Source organism: Cavia porcellus, unplaced genomic scaffold, assembly GCF_034190915.1.
Source record: "Cavia porcellus strain 051 isolate PalLab524CR breed Dunkin Hartley unplaced genomic scaffold, mCavPor4.1 scaffold_9, whole genome shotgun sequence".
Lineage (NCBI taxonomy): Eukaryota > Metazoa > Chordata > Mammalia > Rodentia > Caviidae > Cavia > Cavia porcellus.
The window spans coordinates 91,130,253-91,153,347 of NW_026947492.1; the positions used below are offsets into that span (position 1 = coordinate 91,130,253).

The 23,095-nt window shown below is 47.3% G+C and overlaps 1 protein-coding gene and 1 long non-coding RNA gene across 9 annotated transcripts in view; both read right to left on the reverse strand.

Annotated features, from left to right (window-relative positions):
- Nav2 (neuron navigator 2) overlaps nt 1-23,095 on the reverse strand; it is a 669,303-nt gene that overhangs the window by 283,613 nt on the left and 362,595 nt on the right. The gene's annotated exons all lie outside the window — the stretch shown is intronic.
- The window catches only part of LOC134477738 (uncharacterized), a 78,977-nt gene that overhangs the window by 1,995 nt on the left and 53,887 nt on the right, over nt 1-23,095 (reverse strand). The window contains exon 1 of the long non-coding RNA XR_010049936.1: nt 1-23,095. This exon is cut by the window's right edge and continues 53,887 nt beyond it. This is a non-coding gene — a long non-coding RNA (uncharacterized LOC134477738).

Sequence of the window (23,095 nt, forward strand, 5' to 3'; positions counted from 1 at the left end):
CTAAAAAAAAGTTACTCGTGTAAAAGCTCCTGTGTTTTGGCTCCCTACTAATGACTGCTGAAAGTCCCTCAAGTACACAACGTAGGGCTTCTCAGGGCACTGGTGGACCTGCTGACATATAAGGAATAAGGGAGGGGGAATCAAGAAAGGAAAGTCTGGGCTCAGAAGGCACCTACCCAGCTGCTGTGGCCACTATTAGTGCCTCTGGGACCCCGGTCTCTTAACAGTTTGCACAAGCTCAGCGGGAAAAATGTGCCAATGTTGGTCTGTACTGGCAGAGGCAGGAGAAAGAATTTCTCAAACTGGGGTGAGGGAGGGGTTCCATGAGTCCCTGAAGCAGCATGCCTCTCCTCCTGTGCCAGTACAGCAGGCAACCTGGCCAGCTGCGGCCTGGCACCCAGGTGTACCCAGAGTCCTTGTAACTGATAACTGATTGCAAATGGCAACTACATGCCCAAAAGAAGACCTACTAGGTCATTCACACTGCTCATCCGGGGCTTTTGCTTCTTAGCAGAGTTTTGACAACAGGGAGATGATTGTCTCAATATTAGTAGGACTAACTCAGTGACTAGAATCTGGAATCCCCTTTCACTCTTCTTTACATGCCATGAGAATGATCTATCCTGGGAGCCCCAAATCAAGGTCTTCCGAGAATTCACACAGGCAGAAGAATGTGTTGACCAACCAACAGGAAAGGGAGAGTGACTGGCATATTGTCACAGGGCCGGCCTTCACTGCTGATGTGGCTTTCCACCACTGCCCTGCTGAAACTTCACATTTCATTCACTTTCCTTCAGGACGAAGTCACACTGGCTGAGACCTTGTTGAAGTCCTGCAGGATCCAGAGTCTGATGCCCCCACTGGCTGTCGTTCCCCCTCTTGGGTTCAAAGATCACCAGCCAATTTAGTTCTAGCATTGCAGAGCCATGAATTTGAGGAGTTTGCACTCAAGAATCCACAGGTTAATAGGATAGAGTCCTATAAGGTGGGAAAACTGAAGATTTGAAGTCAGTTCAACCTAGATTTAATAATCCCCCCCACCAACCAATCACTTTGGAACATGAGACAAATTACTTACCATAGCTGACCCTTGGTTTTTATCTGTCTGGACAGTGGGATTCATGTGAAGGGAGCTGTGACACACCCAGGTAAACACTCAACATAAAGTTTAGCACAGTGTTAATTTCAAGCCCCCCCACAACCCCAACATTGTTTCTGAAGCAGTTAGTCACACTAAAGCAGTGCTTCAGTCACAGGCAGAAACAAGTGTGAGAGCTCCCTTCCAGCGACCCAGAAGTGTCCCTTCTTGTCATTCACACTCCTCCCAAACTACTCCTCCACATATTTTCAAAGCCATTTTCCCACAGCAGAGGAGGATGGCAGTAACAATTTCAAACTAGGAAACCCATAACCAGAAGATTAAAATTCCCAAACGTCATTGGAATCATATGGGTCAGATGCTTGGAAACCTGCAAAAGCTTCAAGCTCTTCGCAGTGGCAGAGATGCCGTGATGGTCGAGGAGTTCATGTTCAGGTGCTGCTCAGGCAGGGTTGGTAGGGGACACACTTGAGCCAATTACAGAAACTACACAGACATTTGAATGAGGAGGACTTAGCAAGTTCACTGTATCTGCCAGATGAACTATCAGCTGGTGCTTGGCATGGACTTTGATTCACTGGGAGACAACTGAGATGGAGCTGGCTCATTAGTCCTTCTTCTAGGTCAAAATGTGTGTCAGTCTCTGCTGAGACCTTGGCCAGGCACCAGAAAGAGGAGATAAGACCAGGACCACTAGAAATAAGCCTTGGGACTGAGTAGGACGAGGCTCACAACAATGGACTTCTACTGGTCAGAACCACCTCCCACAGACCCCAAAAGGCCATAGAGGGAAGGTGAAAAATGTTTCCAGCACTCCTCCCGTAGGCATGTCCACCATGATAAACACTGTACTTACGACTTCACTGAGTTCCTGTGATAGCCTGATGAGGAATATTATTGTCTCAACAATACAGAAGGGAAGACTGATGTTCAGGCAAGGTAACTGAGGTCCTCAAGACCTATAAGCCCCTCCACACGCACACACAAAGGGGCAGAATAGAGAGATTCAAGGCACAAGTTTCTGAATTCAGAAATTCATGTGCGGACCTAGAACTGGCTCCTTTCAGCCCAAAGCCCCACATCTCATTGTCTGTGTCCACGTGGGCTGGACCATTCCCAGTCACTGCCATGAGCACAGTCAACCAAGTAGAAAGACAGGTCATCTGTGCCACTGTCGAGGCATTCAACATCAACACAAAAAAGAAACAACGAGAACAAATGGTGGTTGAATGTTGACCCTGGGCCATGGTCAAAGATGAAAGCTATTAGTGAGTAAAGGAAAAACACTTTGGCTTCACTGGCCAAAGTGAAAACCTAAAGCCACCTGAGATCCAGGCATGGTTGGGAAAAAGTTCATGCTCTGAAAAACCACTGAAGAAGGAGGGGAAAAACCTGGGTGAAGAAAATGCTCCACGACTGCTCTTGTCTCTTGGCAGCTCTCTGGTCTCTGCCCTTTACTTGTGCCCATCAAGCCCACATCCTTCTGCTAGATCCACTGGCATGTGCATCTCCATTATGTCACTGTCTTGCCCTCAACCTCCAGTGACAACCCCCACCTTCTCATCTGAGGTCAAGCTCAAATCCTTGGCCTGATCTTCAGGACTCACAATATCTGTCCCTCAGTCTCACCTTCACCGTCCCTTCCCACCATGAAGAGGCAGTATAGCTTCTCAATGCAGCATGCTGGATTCTGGGTCAGCCTTGCCTAAATTTTGTCCCATGGCTCAGCTGTCTAATATCAATGAGTGGGTTATTTAGACACACTGAGAGTATGATGAAGAGAAGTGACATTTTGAAGAAGAACTGAAATGCTGCATGTAACACATTGTCAGTACAATGCCAGGCGCCAAGTTAATTTTTGAGAAAGGGGAAGCTGGAGACTTTCAAGCCCTCGTGGCAGCCCATAGGTGGTAGCATTACCCAGCTCCATCTCCAACCTTCCCTGACCAAGAACTTGCAGACCATATTCTCTTCCAGACTTCAACAAGGCCCAGGTCAAGCTAAACTTTCCCCTCCTTCCCGTGATCTCACTGGTACTGCTTCCTTGTTACCCTGTACCTAGGATTTTTGCTGCATAGATCTCGGCCTTAACTCCACGAACACTATAACTGAGACCTATAGGTGCTCAACTAAGGCGGTTTGGCCTTGAAGCCAAGAATCTAACCGTACCCTCTTAATTTCTGTTCTTCCAGAAATTCTCTAAGTATCCAATCCCCCATATTGAATTCCTTTCTGCTTGAGTTCCTAGTTCCTTGACCCCTACTGATTAATCCCCAATTTCCCTTTAGTTCTTTAAGCTCAGCAACGATGTATCACCTAAGCTATACGCACTTCAGTGCTTAGGTCTGATTTTAGGAACTGCCCAATAGACCACGGTATCAGGGATTCAGATTTATTTTCATCTCTGGGGCCAACTCGACCTAAATAGCACCTTCTCAGAACATGTCTCCCAGCCATTACAGTCTGCAGAACTGACCAGTGAGAGTGTATTATCCAGCCATGCCCAGAACCAAGGAGGGCTCACAGCACCTACAAAATCTTATGCTAGGAAAAGAAGTAACTGCCAACATATGTTCCATGGCAAGATGAAAGGACAAAAGCAGATCTGCCCACAAGACAAATTCCCACCACATTTTCTAATCAACCTGAAGAGGTAAATTCACCTCTGAGTGTTAAATCAAAATTTTCTGACAACCCTAAGAACTTCAGTAGTGCCTCCTATTCCCTGTTCCCTGTGTCTTTCTTTCTGGTCAATAAGAGTAATATTTATGATCTGAGGATATAGTCCAGTGGTAAACAATGTACTTAGCATATCTGAGCCCTGGATTCAAAATCCAGCACTGCAAAAAAGAAAAAAATCTTACTTTAAATATCTATGTTTCACAAAGTGTGACAGATGAACCACTGGTGGTATATTCTATAATATTCTAGACTCTACCTTGGTGGACATTATATTTTTATAACTATGTATTTTTATGATTACCTTGTATTATGCCCAATAATGCTACCTTTGCATTCTACAGTTAAAATACAGAGTGTCCTCTTCATATAAACTTAGTTGAAGTATGTAGTTAAGTTGAAGAAAACTAGTAAATAAGTAAGTAACACAAGTGGCAGAGAAATATGGGTAAAACTACAAATATAGAATAAGAATGGCTGAACTTTGGTGACATGAACATCAACACTTATGAACATACACACTAGGAATTTCAAATATCTAATCTATTTAGCTTATCAAAATAGTGCGAGATGGCTCTGAGAATGCTCACAATCCACTTTAAATAACATTCTGTCCTGCTTCTCCAGTTCTTGGGAATAACTTGGTCTTGCAGGGAAATCAGCTAGTGGCAGGAATGTCCTGTGACAGATGTGGCAGTGGCCCAGGGCCTTAAGTTAATGACCAAGCCTGGTCTAGAGGACACTGTACAAGATGAACCTGTCTTTTCCTTTACCATGTGCATTTCAATGATGTCTTTAAGTTGTTTTCTCTGAATGCAGCTTTCAGTACACCAAGTCTTAGAGTTGAGGTAAGGGAGAAATTTACATCTAATTATCAAATGAACAAAAGTTAACTGGAAAAACCGACAGAGCTATGGTCACATAGCTAAGAAATTCCAAAAGACAAGTTCCCAGTTACATGAGAAAAGAAAACAGGCTGGCATTTTCTCTCCAGCTGTTCCATAACTATGCACTTGGGACCTTTTCTCCAGCTACTCATCCTAACGGGACACAAGAGGACAATAAGCAGCACAGCAAAAAAACTGTCTCATGGCGAATAGGGCAGCGTGAACCAACGCCTCTATAGACCTACCATGGTCGTTTTTAGCAGAGATGTGACAACATACATCTGAGAATGCCCTGGGTAAGGAAAAAAGTCTTCTGGGAAAGCAGTTATAGTCACTGTCAACACACTGGCTTCCAGTGCTTTCTAAAGTTGGGGTTGTGCCTGCTGTGCCAGGCAAATGAGTTGTGTTCTTCCACAGCCACAGAGGGGCCCAGGGTCAGAGCTCTTGTTAACCAGACCGGGCTCACATAGAGGATGTGAGGAACACAGCACCCTGTAACATAATAGGTATAACTACAGTGTCCTTGGCAGGGCATCCCGACAGTCAGAGGGAGAGAAGAGCTGTTGCTGGCTTAGGTAGGTGGGAAGGAAGCCTCTGAATAACTTCAAGTTTCTTTTCAGAAGACCCTGCTCAAGAACTGTGTCATTCCTTCTTTTGGCAAATATCTAGTGGTCCCAATGTTTGATGCTGTACCAGGAACCAGGTATTCAGTAAAAGTTCAAGCAGATGGGTCTCTGAAGTCATGGATGAGAAGGGTAATAACTAGGGCCACTTAAAAGTAGGCAGTTTTACTATATGAAAGAAAAAGATCGTACATGAAGCCTCAGCTGAGGGAGCATTCAATGGGAAAGGAGAAAGAAGCATCATAGGAAAGCATGCTCCGGAGCCAGGCGAACAGGAAGTAGTCCCAGCTGCCCACAGTTGAGGACACAAGGGCATGATGAAGACATCAGGAGGCAGGCATGGTCCAGATGACAATGGCTTTCCTGGCCATGATGGGGGGATGGAGTTTATTTTGTGTGTAGTGGGTAGCCATGGAATCACAGGGAACAAAACAACATTATTTAAGTTTTCCATCAGTCACTCTGGTCACCTGTAGGGAAACCAGCCTGAAGAGGTGAGGTCTGGAGGGAAATAGGGAGCTCAGGTCACTGGAATGGTCCAATGGCAGGAGGCTGGGGCAAGAGGCTGGTGAGCAGATAGGAAGAAGGGAGAAAAGCGAAGGCATTACAATTTGGCTGGAAATTCAGCTCACTTGGCTGACTTTTCTAAGGAATTATAATAATAGTGAAACTGATTATAACTCTAAATCCAAGACGAACAACAAAAGATAACTTCAAAGTTAACATCAATCAATCGCTGTGATGTTACGTACATATAGAGATAAATGCAAAGCAGCATCTCTAATTTTGCCACAGAACAATGACTCATCCAAAACCAAGCCCTGGTGCATGTCCTGCTTCTCCCTGACTCCTCACTCCTTCACAATGCCAGCCTCTCCTGACTTTGCAGTTGCAAAGTTAAGCACCTAAAATCTCTCCAGAATTAAAGTTAACTTTCCAGGAAGAAGATGCATGGGCACTATGCTTCAGTAAACCCAGAAAGGACGAGATAAGAGTGTTAAGGGTACTGATTAATGCAGCTGGAGTCTTAACTAAAGCAGGAGAAATGTCCCACAAACAGACAGAGATAAATAAACCAGAGCAGCCGAGCAGTGGCAACAGAGAGAGGGAAGCAGAGTTTTTTCTCCCCTACCCTTCAAGCAATGCCCCCGTCTGCTATGGACCAGGGGTCAGGCTTGGCACAAAGATCCCAGGGGCTGGAGAAGCCTGTGCCAGGCAGGTGGAGAGGCTATGCCCCAGTGCTCAAGCCCCCCGAACTTCCAGTAGAATTTACAGGGGACAGGAGGAAGCTGAGGACTCATGGCAGGTAAGATTGTCGCTGGCACAGGAGCTCCTCAAGTCTGGGACCTATACCTAGCACATGTGTTCAGGGATCTCCCTGGACCATTGGGCATATCAGCCCATCCCCCTGCATGTGCAGAACAAGCATGCCCATGCTCAGTCCACCCCTCAATCACTGCTGCTGTGCACAGAGAGCAAAGGAAAGATGTCTGCCAACCCTCTCCTTGGCTGGGCATCCCATTAGCACCTCTGCTCCCATATTCAACATACACCCCTGCTAACGTCGTCCTAGGCGGGGAGGAACGACCATGTCCAAACAGGAGTGGGCTCAGGCCCCAAAGCATGTAACAGGATGAGGCAGAGCTGGAGTCTGAGTCCATCCCAAGTCCCACACTTTCCCATACCTCCCACCTGCTGCCCCCTTTGCTTTGTGCCAGGCCTCCTCTAGGGAAATTGAGTGCCCACCCTCAGGATGGCTATGGTCTGGGCTTCCAGCCCAACCGCAGAGTGCCCTACAGTCTCACCTGGTTTAAAAAAAGTGACAGCCACTGATGTTCTCACTTAGGAACACTTTTGGGGGTGGAAATATGTCTACGCACCCAACTCTCCTGCTGTGTGCTTTCACCAGCAGTGAGTGGCCAGAGCTTCTTTGCAGATCGAGGTCCCCTTTGACCAGTTCCCAGGCACAGCGTCCTCCTGTTGTCCCCACCAGGGTGTCCCTCATGGGCTCCAGTCGTGGGCCGCGCAGGGAAAGGAACTTGGCGGACCTGGCGCACTCGTAGGCCCCAGTGGATGGTGTGGCTTGCTGGCCGGAGGGGCGGGGCGGGGGAGGACCTGCACCACGCACTTCCTTGGCCTTGCATCTTGTCGGTTGGCAGCTAGTGAAGCGGTAATGATTAACCCAGGAAGATGCCCCAGCCTCCCTTGGTGTTGTTCCTGTGAGTGATCCCAACTCGGACAGGACTCATATGCAGCCAGGGCCTAGCACAGTTCTGAGCAGCAAGAAACTAAGCTAGACTGATCTGGGTCCAAGTATGTGGCTTTCATCCTCACTAACAATGCAACTTAGGGTAAGTTATTACCTTCCGACACTCAGCTGCCTCGTCTATCAAGCAGGGACAATGACAGTCCTTACGCTGCAGGCACTATTAATGTACAAATAAACAAGATAATGCAATGCAAAAGCCCAGAAGAGTGTGTGCCACTCAGCAAGTGCCCAATCAATGCAGACAAATAAAAAGCGCAGGAAATGTTCTTTGGAAGCAAATGAAGCTGCAGGTCTTCCCTAGACCAGGGAGCAGGCCCAGCCCTCAGAGTCCTCTCGGGGGCCCATGTCAGGCCTACATTGCATATTTTGGGAGGCAGGAGAAAATGCGACCATTAAATACAAAGAGGTGCCAGGACAGATGATCACTAATCTGTTCTACCACCTAGGCCAGGATTATTCCTACAGAGGAGGAAGCCAGGTTCAGGGTTGTCAAGTAGCTTTTCCAGGGTCACAGAGCCAGCGAACAACACTTGGGACTCAAAGATATGGTGAGTGACATTTCTGTGGTCTAGTGCTGTGGTGGGTAGGGTTCTGAGCCCTTGCAACACGCTAGCTCATTAATCCTTCCTGTAAAAGCAGGCTGGGGGGAATTCTGATTACCCCCCACTTCACAGATGAAGAAAACTGACACCCCCAATGAACCAAGCAAAGGGACACCACGAAGAAGAGCTGGGCTGGAATGGAAACTGAGGCAGCCTAGCGGAGGCCTGGTTCTAACCATTACCCCAAGTACCTCACATTTTTTATTATTATTATTTTAAAGAGGGGAAAACCAAAACAAAAAATACAAGCAACAAAAGAGACATAAATAATAATAACAAACCTCCCCCAAGCAATAACAATATAGGTTTTCAAAACAAGGTGGTAGGAACTTAACAAAGGTTGTTATTTCGCATAGTTATCTTCAAAAAGTACTTCACATTTTAAAAAGCCTTTGTCCAGCTCACTATTCTGTTCTGCCTCTGAGAATAAGCACTCATGGTACTGAGGTTATTTTCTAATAAGAGACAACAGTGCTGGAATAAAAAAATATGCACTGGGCTGGAAATCAGAGACAGGGCTATGACCTTAAGCAAATCACTTTCCCTCTCTGGATGTCAGTTGGCCCAAGTTTAAAGGAGTTGGTTGGGACCAGAACTCAGCATCAGAAGCTTGCAGCTTGGAGGGTGCACGGTTCTCTGAACTGGGCTTTCCTCCTTCCTGAGGAAGACATGGAGTCCGTAACAATGTAGGCTGCAGCTGCTGACTGGCCCCTCCCCAAGCAGCCAGAGCACATCTACTAGAAGGGGACAGCATGTGGCCAGGCTCACAAGAGCCACTGCAAGTGAGCATCAGAGCCTGGGAGATCCTGGGCAACTGACCAGGCCCTTAAGTTTCCTCCCTTTGGCAAAGATGAGGAAATAACTTGCCTTAGTGAATTTCTCTGAAGTCATAAAAATGGTCATAAAGCATTTTCCCAGATTCAAAGTCCAGGTTTGCAAAATGCTCTTGAACCGAGCCATGAGAAGGGTAACCAGAGAAGAAGTGGGGACTTCGCGGGATTCCCAGAAAGCAGTCTGAGAATGTAAAGAATCTTCATTACTTCTCCATGCTTCCTACAGCTCAGTCTGGTCCAGAAAGGGCAAAAGGCCTCCATACTTTTTCAAAGCAACTCAAAAAGATGTTCAAAACAGTGCTGTGCTGTTTAGCATGATTATATGCTACCCTAACCAACGAAGTCTTTATCTTTCCTCCTGGATAGTAAATCCTCAGAGGATATGAAATTTGTCTGTGTCGAATCAAGACCTGTTGACTGATGCATTCCCAAGATGAGACCTGAGTACCAATGTGACTGGATTCTCTTCTGTTTTTCATAGGTGTCTTGATTCAAGTCAGCATTTTACTACATGGCAACCAAGGGCCCAGACTGTGTGCCCTCTGTGTGCCCCAGTTACTTCTAAAAGCTAAAATAACAATGAAGCATCAGTGTCTTAACCTCAGAGTTGGAAGCAAGAGACCAAAGCTTCTATGCCAAAGGTTTGAAAAGATCAAAGAATGGATCCTTATGCTTCTACTATTTGCTTAATGCTGTTCATTTTAATCTGTTAGCATGCCCCAAATACTTCCTGTAAGCATGAGTCATTTGTCTACTCAGTAATGATTTCTTGGGCATTTTGTATTCAGTAGGAAGGGTGCTAATGGTCTGGAGAAGCTCAAAGAAGAAAGCTGGCATATTACTTAATTTCTTGGAAGGTTAAATTCAGAGATCTGCTGTTTCTGGTTTTACACGAGAGAAATGACACCTCTCTATGTCAGGAGAAATGAAGAGATGAATGCATTTATTTAGTCAATAGATATTTACTGAGCACCTATCTGATGCCTAGCTCTGGTGCTGTATGGACAACAGGCAGGAAGCCACATCAGTGAAACCATGGAGACCAGCAGGGAGACCTCTGCAGATAGAGATATCAGGGCTCAGGTCTACTGGGGAGTTTCAAACAAAAGTATTTTCTCCTGGAACAAAAGAATGTGGTTGAGGAGAAATCAAAGACAAAGGCTCAAGCTTAACAGGTGAGATTATTTACTACAGGAAATCTCAACCAAGAAAGTTCTGGAAACATTTTTCAAGGGTGTTATCACTAAGCAAGTCCCAGTGAGTAGAGGCCAGGGTACTGCTACACATCCTACAGTGCACAGGATGGCTTCCCACAGCAAAAGAGTACCTGACCTCAAATGTCACTCAGCACCAACGCTAAGAAGCCTTATTTTGCAGGAAAGGGAAGAATGGGGATGGGGCACAGGATGAGAGCTTATGTGTAGTGCATCTGGGACACATTAAATCTGAAGTATTCACGTTAAATTGTCCTTCGAACCACTCTACTTGGAATGGAGTTAGAAGCAGGCCTGGCACCTAGGGTCCAAAGGAGAGGAGGAGAGAGTCCTTTTCCACTGAGCCAGGAGAACCTAGGACTCAGAAGCCACTTTCCTGCTAGTGGCATTATGAAAGAAATGTCTTAAAACCAAGAAAACATGAATCTTTTACACTTTTTATTCACCCCACTTGCAATCATTCCTTTTTCCTACAGCAAATTCTGCCTCTTTTCCCAGCCCTGCTCCAAGTTCTAGGACTTGGCGGGGGGGCTTCTCTGAAAACACCCCATTCTGGCTGAGTCTGAATTCAGCTTCTGGACTTTCCAGAACCTTCCCAGGTATGTCATTTACTGTCCCTCAGGTATCTCTTTAAGACTTCCAGCTTCCTAAGGAATAATACTAATCTTCCCAATAGAAACACCGAAGCACAGATAAACAATCTCTCCAAGCTTGCAGTGATTTGGACTGAGCTCTTTTTGTTGCTAAAATCAATGCTTTAGTCAGGGAACCTCCCTCTCATCCCTGATATGCTTTATCTGTGACCTCTGGGTGATGCCTGTGTCCTGGGCAGGACTCAGCAGCTGCCTCTCAGGTCTTGTGGAGTCATCTGCAGCAATATGTTCACTCTGTGCCCCTCTAGCTGCCCCAGCTAATGTGCGGAGACCCTGGCAGCAGGAAACCTCGCTGGGGAAGAATGGGACTTCTCACGTCTTCCCTCTGTTTCCATTTAGGTTTCCAGGAGAAAGATGGTCTGTTAGTTTTCCAGCCTTCTCCTCAAACCTAAGTCACTCTTTTCCATACACAGGGCCAGGCCAGGGCAGGCAAAGGGTAGCATGATTGGTTCTTTATATCTAAGGATTCAACCAACAGTGCACAGAAATATTCCAAATACAATCCCATTTGTAACAAACGTGCAGATGTTTTCTTGTTATAATTCTCTAAATAATATAGTAGAACAACTATTTACCCAGCATTTAAGTTGTGTTTGGTAGTACAAGTAATTGTAATCTAGAGAGATTTATAGCATACAAGAAGATGTGGATAGGTTTTATGCAAAAATGATCTTTTTTATAGGGACTGAGAACATCACAGGCTTTGTAATCTGCAGGGGTCTCAGCAAAACCCCCACTCAGACTCTGCTGGAGCCCAGTTCACCTGACTGTGTTTAAAGGCAGGCATCCCATGCTACACAGTCTCTTTTACTTCCAGCAGGCCCCTCTGGTGTTCTTTCTCTGTTTCGCCTCTCCACCTGGGAGTGCCACGGCCATACACGGGAGGTAGGGTACAGGTGTTCTCTTCTGAGAATGGGTGTAAGAGAAAGGAGGTAAAGGGGACAGAGAGTGGAAGAGGCAGGCAAAGGGTGGAGACCAGGTGGATCTCTGCATTCTCATGTTTCCTAGGCCTAATCTGTCTGGGGATTCACCTAGAAGCAAGTATTTAAAATAATCCTGGAATACCTGCCACCATCCAGGACATGCCAAGCAGCTGGGCTACAGAACCAAAACACTCAACCAACATGGACTCTGCAGTGGATCTCTGCTGGCAGGAACCAAACTGTAGCCAGAGCCAGGAGACCCGGAACCAACTTACTGTCCAAGGAGGTCCACTGGTATAAGGTAAGTGTGCAGTCTTTACTGAGCATTAACACCTTGTGAAGGAAAAGGGCAGAGAGCATGCGGTATGTGTTCAGGAAACACAACCAAAGACAAACCTATTTGGTATTCAACTTCTATTCAAATGTGCATCCTCATAACCCGGCTGGTAGTACACATTGGGAGGCTGAGGTAGGAGGATTGTAAGATCAAACCCGACTTGAGCGACTTTGTGACTCAACAAAACCCTGTCTTTAAATAAAAAACACGAAGGGGGTTGGAAATACAGTTCAATGCAAAAGCCCAGGTTTGACTCCTAATAGAAAAATAAAAAAGGTTCAATTTAAAAATGGCTCAACCTGGAATAGTACCTCACAAGAGAGGAGCAAAACAACTTCAAAGGACCGAAAACTACAACCTCTCTAGCTCCCCACTCCTTTCCATGCAGCAGCCAGATATTTCTTTGTGGAGAGAACATTTACAACCACGGGTAGGCCTTTAAAAAAAGCCAACCGATGCAACAAACTCATTTCATTTAATTTCCAAACATGAACTCACTGCTATCTCAGGAAGTATCACCTTACGCTTTCGATTAAATGTTATCCCAAGTCTAGGAGGCATTCAATAAGGAGAAAGTAATATACTTTCATTGGCTTCTCCAGGCTCGCGTTTCACCAAGACGAGTTTCATACAAAGATTAGCCAAGTATCAAGTAATGGGATCTATTAGGGTTACGTCATCTGCGGCCCATTTCCAAAGAACACAGCTTTTCCAGGTGGAATTCTAAGCGCTATCTTTGCTCATTCTTATTATCCTGTAGGATAATAAAGGCAGGTGCATTGAAATGGGTCAGAGACTGTGGGTGGGTCGCTTGGTTCTCTAGGTCCCTCCTTGCTCTGTGGTGCAGTGGAGGATTGGAGGCCTCTTGTCACGGGCCTCTTCCTGAACTCACGTCCGAGGAGTGAGATCCTGAGTGCTGGACTCTATTCAGCAACTCCTCTTGTGGCTGCCTGACCACAACTGGGGGGAGCGCCCCCCAACTGGCCTCTGCGTCCAGTCCAGACACTTGTCATTCTTACACTCTTTAGCAATGGAAGGAGACAACTATTCATCTCCCAAATCCACTGCTCAGCTACATTTCCAGAGCTAATGCCCACCTTGCAGACCCTCAACCCCTCCCGGGCACTGTGAGAGTTGAGGAAAAAGCTCTCTCTTCATTTTGATCTGACGATGGTGGTGGTGGTAATGAATTTTTACTGGTTGCTTATTAAGTGTCAGGTTCTGTACAGAGCACTTTAATTCCTTTATTAAAAAAACCCGATTAGGTATATATAAGAGACAGGGAAACTGAGGTGCAAAGAGGTTAAATGATTTGCCCACGATCTCACAGCTTAAAGGGAAGAACTCAGGATTTGAATCTAGATGGGACACCACCCTGTCTCTCAGACTTTGCAGTGACCAAGCATAGTGCTGCATGCATTTGGTTTGCTTAAGACAGAACCAATTTACAATTATATCTCACCGCAATTAGTAAAACCATCCCCTTTCACTCTCAGAAGCATCCTGGTGTGGATAATAAATTATAGTCACCTCCTTATAATGCCTCCCTGAGGAGTGATAATGATTATCACACAGCCACACCACTTTGACAATAAAGCCCTCTTTCCCTGCCCTCCTTTAGGGACTGACCTCTTCCCGTCTCCCTATCCTACTCTGCCACATTTTTGTCCATAGCTTTCAGCACCATAAAAATATATGTATCCTGCTTATCATGTGTTTCCTCCACTAAAATATAAATTCAACAGAGGGAATTTTTTATTTATGAGGAGAGCTCCCCATCTGTAGCATGTATTTCAAAAACATTTGTTGAGCAGCACCAGAACAATAGCTGACACTTATTTATGTATTTAATGCTATTCTAAAAACAAATGACCCCCACGACCCCAAGTTGAGTAAAATTGTCTTCCCATCACAGGTGGGGAGACTGAAACAGAGACTGTCCTCCTAAGGGGACACTGATGGTTGGCAGCAGAGTTGGGAAGAAACAGAGGTCATCTGTCCCTGTGTCTGTGTGTCCAGTCACTACTGGAAGTGTCAAAGCAGAGGTACAGCACACACAGCAAACACTCAAGGATTTAGGGCAGCCCGCACCACTGCCCGTCACGGTTTCTGGGGTACAGAGTAGCCAGGAGGGGCTTCCGAGGAGTAAAGCAGCTTCTGAGCTTTGGAAGATGGGGCAGCACATGGGCAGGTGGAAGGAGCAGTGAAAACAGAAACCACCAGCTGACCATACACACAGGAAGGAACCACTCCTACCCGGAGGCCGAGTAGAAGAAGGTCTAAAACACAGCCATCACCCACTGGGCCTAGAATATAAGGAGGGGCAGGAATTCATGGACTAGCAAGCAGGATCCCATGAACGGTCTCTGCATGGATATGACACGTAGCCTGAGTCCTGAATCCTGAAGCTTCTCATTAGTGTCAAGGCCAGAGAACGGGCAGGAGCTGGAACTGTGGAATAAATCCTGTCCTGGAAACCTCTGCAAACAATGATTCTCTTAACCACATGCTTGAACAGGTAAATCTCTGTGTAAAGCACCTTGTTTCCTTATAGATTTGGTTTTGCTTTGGGTCCTACCAGGTACCTGGTAAACACACAGCTCATCTTTCACTGTGATGCAGACAATGGATAACGCAGGTGCTCACCCTTGTCACACCCTATGCTATTATGACCAGAGGTCATCAGTATTATTTTTAGTGGCAGGAAAATTCTCTCCTACTTCTCAGCCTTCCCAAATATCCTGATCACTCCTTCTTGTTATGCTGTTTAGAAAATATCCATCAACTAGTTCTGAGCTTTTGTTTCATAACCTATTCTCAGTGGCAAGTTGGACATCTCTGCTGATTCTCAACCTCCGTGACTATGACTCCATGGCCAGCATAGCTACAGTGACATCTGGATCAGAACAACACTTGGGAAGAGCCCTGGAGCAGGAAGAGCCCTTAGGATGATTCCTGCCTGGATGACAGCAGTCAGCAAGGTGTGATCACAACACAGAGTGAATGTTTAAATTTGTAAAATTGGTATAGTTAGACACATGACATTAATGTCCCTCAAAGTGCTCCCTGCCTTGCTTGGGACACACTTATCCCATGGTTCCTGCCACTTTCTGAAGCAGGTCTGGAAGTCCTTTTTCAGGGCTGTCTTTATGAGCTGTGATACATAACAGAGTGAATCCTACTGCCTAGCGCCAGCCAGTGGAAAGGCAGGCTCACAAAAACACGGGGTGTCCTCATCCACCTTGGTCACCGGATCTGGTACTGTGTGACTTCTGGCTCTTCCCCTGAGTCAACACGACCACGAAAGGTAAAGCTTTGGAATTTATTCAGGATATCAAGGCAGCCATGACAACACAACTAAAGACACTCATGAGAGAGGACTTCTCGAACTGCTTCAGAATGTGGCAAAAATGATGGGATAAGCATGTTCAAAGGGAGGGATGTACCTTGAGTGGGATTAATGGCACTGTGTCTTTTACTGTGATAGATTTTTAAAAATTTAAACACTCACCATAGATTTTGATCATACCTTATCGTTCACATGTCTTGGAGACATTAAAGATGTCAAAGAAAGCCTTAGCCATGTCTTCCAAGTGGGTGGCATATCTAATAGAAGCCAGGACAAAATTTTTAAGACTTATTTTTTGCAATTTCCACTTAAAAACAACTATATAAATAATGGAAGCACTGCTGGGTCACCAGAGGGACCAACTGTAGATGTCTACATTTCTATTAATATAAAAATGAAGGAAAATGTATTGCCTCACTTGCTAATTTCAGGGTTCTGCTCTTTTTCCCTCAGCTGTCCCAACCATCATCCTCCCAGGCATTAAGCAAAGTCAGAACCTGTCTTTCACGCTGTAGTTTCAATTCTGAAAAGCACATTTTTTTCTGCAGGCTCATGACCTACAGCAGAAAGTCAGACAGAAATGTTCCCATGTATTTCAACTTGGTTCCTTGAGGAAAGGATGGAATTTCTTGCCCTTGAGATGTGGAGACTTAATAGAAAATGGATATGTTTTCAATATCTGAAAGGTGGCAAAATCTATGCCAGATACAGTTAGTGGAAAGTATAAGAAAGCTCTAGAAAGTGAAATTACTGATATTTTCAGGTGAGTGTCAATGAACTTTTCAGAAGAAAAGCATAAATTGAGATGAGACTGTATGCATATAAAAAGGAATAGCACCTGAAGTGAGGTGATGGAAATGTTAATTACAGTGATAATCTTTCTTTTTGGGGGGTGGGGGAGACAATACTAAAAATTGAATCCATGGCTTTTGCATTGAGCTACATCACCATCCCCTTTGTTATTTTTTATTTTCCAGACAAAGTCTCAATAAACTACTAAATTGCCCAAACTGCACTCAAATTTGTAATCCTCCTACCTCAGCCTTCCAGAGTGCTGGATTACATGTATGCACTATCATGCCCAGCATGGGAGCAATCATTTCACAGTACATTATATATCAAGAGCCACTGCATTGAATGAGTTAAATATGTATCATTTGTATTTGAATTTATAAGTCATCACAGCTGGCAGGAAGGGAGAGAAGAACTGAGGCAGCGACAGAAAAAGAGAAACGGGAAAATTGCATGGTACAGTGGGCTTTTTATATCATTGAAAGCTCTCAAAGGCTTGCCATCAGTTCTGTAGGAACATTAAACATTAGTATTTTAAACAGCAGCCTGGCCTCTGGGAGTGAGCAATGTGACCGCAGAAAGGCAGGGCCCTTTAACCCACTGACCTCTTTTGACCTACTTGTTAGCCTGGCTGTAGAAGGCCAGGGGGTCCCTGCCTCTCAGGGGAAGGCCAAGGGTCAGAGGCACATTCCTTCTTCCTCATTATTCTCAATTATTCTTCATTTAGGGCTACTTTCTCCTTCCTTTGGAGGAAGGGTCCCCTAAGTGTTTTTTCTGGACACTGAAGGGTGCCGACCCATCCCACCCCAGATTTCCTCTCTTTGATCCCAGTATCTCCTGGACCAGCGTGGGTAGCACGCAGGTCACAGAGTGGTCCCTAGAGAGGAGCACTCGCCCTGCTTGCACACTCAACTGTGTGGAGCTGAGGGAAGTCACAGAACTCTTCGAGCCTTAAAGGCCTTGTCTGGAGAATGGGACTGTAGGAGCTGAAGAGAAGATGAAATGAATCACACATTTCAAGATGCAACTCATGCTAGCTACTAATATGGTTATGTTAGCAGTATTTTTATCCAAAATTTGTACTATAAGATAAAACACCCCCTTCCCAAACCCTCATATCTTCCCTACCCGACCTGTGTGCAGTTAGGCTTTGGGAGTACTGTACTGCAATTGAGTCTGCTCAGGGCAGCAAGACAGGACCTCTCCACGGCCCATGTGTAATCCTAACAGCAATCACCAGCTTCCCACCAGCTTATGGCTGGACCCTGAGCTCCAACGTGCTGGTTTCTACAAGGTGCTAGGATTCCCATGCACAGCAGAGGAGACCAAGGCTGGAAGAAGCTATGCAACTGGTCTCACAATACAGGGCCAGGAGCCCTTGAGCAGAGCGCCGACTGCAGGCACCCTGCTGGAACACCAGGCGCTGGCACCAGGAAAACAGTGATGGTGGCTTGTCTTAGGGCTTCTGTCTCACCAACCTTAGGTTCTCTCACTTCTCAGAGAGCACACACTGCTCCAGGAGTCTCCTCGTTGGTTTCTCCTTGCCCTGTCTAAGCCCAAAGAATCTAACAAAATGGGGTGGGGTGCAGCAGAGGTGTGATAAGGATATCGGAACCACCCACGTAGGGCATCCAGAGTTGTCTCCTCCCAGCAAGAGCTTCAGGCCTGAGTGGTCCCCTCCTCTCTCTTTCATCAAAGGCCTGTGACCCTGTTGCATTTGAAATAGGAGCTACAGTTCCTGGCCTTCTATCCCGGGTGGGCAGGTGCATTTTTGACATTCTCCTGCAGAGATAGTACACCCAGATGCAAGTTCTGCTTTTAATTACTCTTGGCTTTATTTATTATTTTCTTTCAAATCCAATGAACTTTAAAATAAAACACAAAGCAGAACCTTTAGCTCCACTGTTCAACCAGAACAGTGAATGTTCAAGCTGTGAGTTAACTGACTTTATGTTTATTGAACTGCATCAGTGATAAAAGTTCCGGCACCCACCTCCAGCCCCGGGCCTCATTCTGGGGCTGTCTCCACACACAATTGATTTCTAAGATGTTCCCAAGGGGGGCTGCGGATTTAGCTCAGCGGCATAAGCACCTGCCTTGCAAGCAGGCAGTCGTGAGTTCGATCCCTGGTACTGATAAAAAAAAAAAAGATGTTCCCAGGGTGTTCCTTCCTGCCGAGGTCCACTAATGATCCAAAGGTAAGAAAAGTTGTTTTCTCCCAGTCCATGAGAACAAATCACTCAACCACCAGCACAGCACAGGGTGGGGACCAACACTGATCATTTACACTTGAAGAAAATAATAACACAGTAATAGTTGTTCCGATTTAAGAGACACCCATGTTCGAGACTCCGTGCTGGTCCTGTTATGAGATTATCTCATTTCTTCTTTCACTACTTGGGAAAAAGTACTGTAAACTTATTTTACGAATGAGAAAAATAGATTTAGGGACTCGTAAGTGGCAAGACTGGAATTCAAACCAATAACCACTCGCCAGCTAAGCCTTTTACGATGAGCATAACTTGGTTCTCCAGCCAAACTGTGTTCTGCTTGGGGCATACACACAGCAAGCAACTGACAAATCAGTCTGCCCCTAACAATGAACAAAAAGCAAACTCAGGATGCATCAGCTCGTGATGCATCCATGGCTCCTAGGATTCTGCAGATGAGCTGAGACCTGTCTTGCGCATAGCCTAGGCTCTGAAGGTCAAGACCTAGCCACACCTGGTCCAGCCTGGGTTCTGGGGCTGTGGGGCACACAGAACAGCAACTGTTGTCTCCCATATACTTCTAGGTTATTACACCCCCTCCAGCCCCTCCCCTGCCTGACAGATTGAGGGTGCTTTACTGGACCACAACTACCTTAGGTGCTTCTCACAGTTAGTTTGAAAAGTGGGACAGGTCTAAAGGCACAGACAGACACAATAAAGGCTGACCTCTGAACAACAAAGAAGAAATCACCCCTCCTTACACAAATGGCTGCAGTACTGAAGTGTAGAGGACATCTCAGACCTAATGGTGCCATCTGCCCCATGATCCAACAGCCATCCCAGGGGATGCTCCATGGGTCCCTGCCTGGCAAATCACTACTCTGTTTCATTTTTTCTTAAAAGTCTTTAGGTCTAGCAACCTGTCTGGTGAGGCCAGGACCCAACTTTGCTGCGGTACCTATTACAGAGGCATTTTAGGTACAGCTTGGAGAGAAATGAATGAAACTCTGAGCTCTCCAGAGCAGCCTGGGAGGAGAAGGATTCCAGGAAAGGATTAGAGAGCTGGAATCACGACACAGTCCAATGAGTGAAGGTGCATAACGTCTGCTAACGTTACAGCACATTAAATGGTGCTGTAAAATAGTAGCTTAAAGTCAGATTGGCCAAACGTAACACAAGGAATGTGAAAAACAAGGTGCCACTTTTTCCAACACCTAAGTTCGTTACATGAACAAATGGGACTTATGTTGATTTAGTGTGTTGGTAGCCAACACAACTGCTGTGATTTTTTTTTTTTTTTGATAGCATCTTTCAAAAGCTTACCCCAATCAGTGTGGATTCCAGTTTATTAATACATACTCCTGCTGGGCAGGGCCATGCACATTGTAATCCCAACTACTCCAGAGGCAGAGGCTACACTGGACAACACAGGGAGACCCTGTCTTAAAATTTTAAAAAGGGCTGTAGCTCAGCACTAGAGTGTTTGTACAGCAGGTATGATACCCAGGGGTCAACTCTCAATACCACCAAAAAAAAAAAAAAAAAAAAAAAAACCCTCGAAACCTACTCTTTCTTTAGTCCTTAGTACATGTCTAGTCCACAAATGTGATTTCTTATCCTGGCACCGGCTCTACAAGGTGAGTGCCTGCCACCTTTGCCTATCAAGAAAGATCCAAAGTGGTTTCAACTGATTTCCCTGGCTGACTGGAGTAGGGGAGCCAAATTATTTGACTGGGAAACAAACAAACAAAAACAAACCACAAAAGCAAAACCCAGAGAAGAGCCTTGATCCTGTCTCCGGCTTGTGATGGGGAAAGAACTCAGGCTTCTGGAGGCAGCAGCAGGAGAGGGAGGAACAGTGGATTTCTAAAAACAGGAGGAAAGGGGACCTGAAAGCTTAAGTGGTTCTTTACATGCTGGACAGGGAAGGAAGACCCACGCAGAGGCGGGAGAGGAGCCCCGGGTGAGTGCCCTTTCATCCTCTGCCCCCATGGCGATAGAGGGGCATGGCCAAGGTGTCCGGATACAATGTGGGCCGGGCTGTGTGCTGGGCAGGCAGCTGAGACCACGCTGACTCTGCTCAGCCAGGAGGCCACCATGCAGCCTGGGAGCCACAGGAATTCCTACGACGAAGGGACGGACGGCAGAGGTGGGGCGACCCAGCCCCACCCTTTCGAGCACACACACACACACACACACACACACACCCTGAGATCTTCACAACAAGGGAAATACCGAGTAGCCGGGGCTTTCCACCAAAGGACGCAATTCCTCCAGAGGCCCTGGGGGACGGGGGTGGGGGGGGGAGTGGAGCAGCGCCCGGCGTGGAGTCCGCGCTGCCCCCTTACCAGTTTCATGGTGGTGTTATTCTGTTCCCAGCGCCACAGCATCACGCTCATCTTACTTCTGGGCGAGCGGAAGAGCAGGAAAGGAGGAGGCGGCGGCTGCTAGGCACCTGCCTGCGCGCGCGCCAGGTCCTGCTGTGGCCCGGGTCCCGCGCTTGTCCCTGGGGCATCCCTAGCCCGAGTCTTGGCGCGGCCCGGCCTCCCCAGCGCCAATCACTCAGCTACGCGCTGCGCTGCTCCCGAGGCCGCACTCGGGGCGCAGGGGAGCCGGTGCACTAGGGTTCTGGGGGCGCAGGGGCCGGGAGCTCAGCTCCCCGTGCTTCCGCTGGCCCCGCTGCCCGCGTGGGCCCCAGTGCCTCCACGGGGCCGCTGGCCGCCAGCGCGGGTGGAGGAAAGCCGGAGAGAAGATCGGAGCGAGGAGGTACTTAACTCTTAGGAGGAGGGCGCGGGTGGGCGGGACAGCCAGGGGCAGGAGGGAGGGTGTGATCCGGAGAGGGGGCTCCGGGCGCGCAGGCAGTGGCTGCCCGGCCCGCGCCCGCGCCCGCGCCGCCGGCCCGAGCCTCTCCCCACGCGTGCTCGGCGTCATCCCGGTTTTCTACCTGTACCGCGCTCACCCAGGTTGTCCCGCAGCAGCTGCCCCGGGCGCAGTTGGATTGCGGCTGCAGAATGGGTGCACCGGCACCACACCGCACCCCTGTGCGCACACCCACGCGTCCCTCCCTGGCAAAGTTTATTTCCTGCTACGTGAAGGACCTATGTGAAGGACCGGTTGGGTGTTTTCAAACACACCTGGCTGCTACCAGAGAAAGGACATCCGCGGCCCTAGCGGGAGGAGGGGACGGGCCAGGCAGAAACGGCCTTTGTTTGCTCTCCAGCCACCTCCACCTGCTGCAGACTTTCCTGGGAGACCCTGGAGGATCAGTCACTTTCCTGCCCCTCCCGGGACCAGGGCCCAGCACCCTCTAATCTGGCCCCAAGGGCCCCTAACGACTTTTAGTATCCTGAAAGGCTCTTTCAGGCTCCCACAGCAAAACTTTGCAACAGAGAACAGAGACACTTAGGATGCGAACCCAGACTCTCCCCACCAGCGCCATCAGGATCGGAACTCGGCATTAACTTGCTACACATCCCTTTCAGTAGTTCAAGGTGTTCAAAATGAGAGAGGGAATGAGTTGATCCTAATCTTTTAAAAAGTGGTCTTAAAACCTGCCAACTAGGGCTGAGGATGTAGTTCAGCAGTGCAGGGCCAGCCCAGCAAATACCTCTTCCAAGCAGGTGTCAGGACCCCGTGGATCTGCAGAGGCAGAAGTTGTCCCTTAAAACCTTATACCTTGGAGAGTTATTGAATATCTACCAAACTAGCTGGGGATTTAGCTCAGCGGCATAAGCGCCAGCCTTACAAGCGTGTGGTCCTGAGTTCGATTCCCAGTACTGTCTTTCCCAAAGCCTTTCTTTTTCCTCCTGCTCCTGTCATCTGCCACCAGGGCCTTTGATGTGAATTACAGGAAGGACATCAACCTGTGTTGATCATCTGTAGCTCTGCCCAGAAGTGTGGGTCCTCCCAGCCGCTGGCCTCTTTTTCAGCTCCCAGTCTTCTGTTCCAAGCCAGCACCTGAGACTTCAGTGCTGACCCTCACGGGCAGAGACACCCCCTCACTCCATGCATACACACAGCTTGGCTCACCCCTTGAGAGTAGTCTCTCTTGTTATTCTAAGGGGAGGGAGGTGCAGGGTTCCAGTATTGTGGAGCCCTTGCTGGGGCTGACCACAGAGTGGGCCTGGCATCCCCAATGGTCCTATGGCTGCCTCGCTGGTCAGGGGCTGTCTGTGCGTGGACCCACTTTCTTTACAGTGAGGCTCCTCCTCACTCCTAACTTCTGCATGCCCAGGCCCTGTCTGATAAACTAATTTGTATCCAGCTGTTAAGGCCTTAATGTGTTTCCCAGACACTACTTGGGTTTAATAGGGGTCTTCCACACATTCAGCCAAAGCAGTGACTAATATGGAGAAGAGCAGACACAGTAGGGGCGGCCGGGGAACTTAAGATGCAATGGCCTCTTTCTGGGCTGTTCCCAGTGCACCTGTGGGCTTAGATGCCTCTTTCCACGCAGGAGGCTGCTGGGGCGATGCCAGCTTTTATATGATCTGGAACAACAAAGGAAGGGTCAGAAGCTGCGTGCCAGAGAGAATATGGCTATATACCTCGACATAGGGGCTCTCTGGTTTTCCTCCAGATAACTGGGCCTCAACAGTAAAATAGTGCCTAAAAGTTTTACATAA